This window comes from Cnephaeus nilssonii (assembly GCF_951640355.1).
Source record: "Cnephaeus nilssonii genome assembly, chromosome: 5".
In the NCBI taxonomy this organism is placed as follows: Eukaryota; Metazoa; Chordata; class Mammalia; order Chiroptera; family Vespertilionidae; genus Cnephaeus; species Cnephaeus nilssonii.
The window spans coordinates 11,473,244-11,474,880 of NC_137076.1; positions in this window are offsets into that span (position 1 = coordinate 11,473,244).

A 1,637-nucleotide genomic window follows, 5' to 3' on the forward strand; every position below is an offset into this window, starting at 1 on the left:
CTGCTCCTGCGCAGTCCCTCCCCGCCCTTGACGTCAGAGCCCGCCCCGGCCACGTGACGACAACACCGCAAGCAGGGGCTGGGCGGGGCTGGGCGGGGAGGGGCGGGGCGTTCCCGGCGGACTCCCGACGTGCAGACGCGGGAGGCACGCTGACGCGCGCGCCAGGAATGCGTTCCTGCGTGTCTTTTGCACCGGCCGGACGGGTGAGTTGCGCGGCTGGAACCGGGATGGGGTGGCAGGGTGCAATGAGGAAGTGTAAGGTGCTCAGGTGCCGGCACCCACGTCTCCCACACCTACGGGATCAACATCGTTCTAGCCATCCGTGAGCATTAATTTCCTTTTTGGTATCTGAAAGGCCTCACTTCTGTCGTAGGTGATGGGTGGGGAGAGATTAACCAAAGACACAAAGGAAGAAAAGACCCCAGTGCCTCCCTGTCGTAAACCTGAAATAAAGCTGGTAAAACATGAACAGTATAAGGCAGACTAGACTTTTTTTTTTAAATATATTTTATTGATTTTTTACAGAGGGGAAGGGAGAGGGATAGAGAGTTAGAAACATCCATGAGAGAGAAACATCCATCAGCTGCCTCCTGCACACACCCTACTGGGGATGTGCTCCCAACCAAGGCACATGCCCTTGACCGGAATCGAACCTGGGACCCTTGAGTCCCCAGGCCGACGCTCTATCCACTGAGCCAAACCAGTCAGGGCAGGCAGACTAGACTTTTAGTTGTTAAAGAATTTCAAGAGTTTTCATTACAAACGTTACACGCGATCATTGTTTTACAACATATTTCATCCTAAAACTTGAAATTTTTTAATTTGTTTAGTGATTTGCCTTTATAACTATATATTTATATAATTCTTTTAATTTCTATTTCTTCCCTTTTTTGTTTTTTGTTAATCCTCACCTGAGGATAGTTTTTTCCATTGATTTTTTATTTTTAGAGAGAATGGAAGGGAGGGGGAGAGACAGAGAGAGAGAGAAACATCAATGTGAGAGAGACATATTGACTGTCTCCCACACGTGCCCTGACTGGAGCTGGGGATTGAGCTTGCAACCCAGGTACATGCTCTTAATATGTTTTTTATTTATTTCAGAGAGAAAGGGAGAGGGAGGGGGAGAGAGATAGAAACATCAATGATGAGAGAGAAACATTGATCGGCTAGCTGCCTCTTGCACACCCACTACTAGGGCTCGAGCCCACAACCTGGGCATGTACCCTTGACCGAACCTGGGACCCTTCAGTCCGGAGGCCGACACTCTGTGTCCAATGAGCCAAACTGGCTAGGGCTCCAGGTACATGCTCTTGACCAGAATCGAACTCGGGACCTTTCAGTCCACAGGACTATGTTCTAACCACTGAGAAACTGGTTAGGGCTAATTTCTATTTCTTTGTTTTGTTTTTTATTAATCCTCACCCGAGGATATTTTTCCATTGAGTTTTAGAGAGAGTGGAAGGGAGGGGGAGAGACAGAGAGAGAAACATCGATGTGAGAGAGACACATTGACTGGTTGCCTCCTGCAAGGGCCCCAACCACAGCCAGGGATGGAGCTTGCAACCCAGATACATGCCCTTGACTGGAATTGAACCTGGGACCCTTCAGTCCCAGGCCGACGCTCTATCCACTGAGCC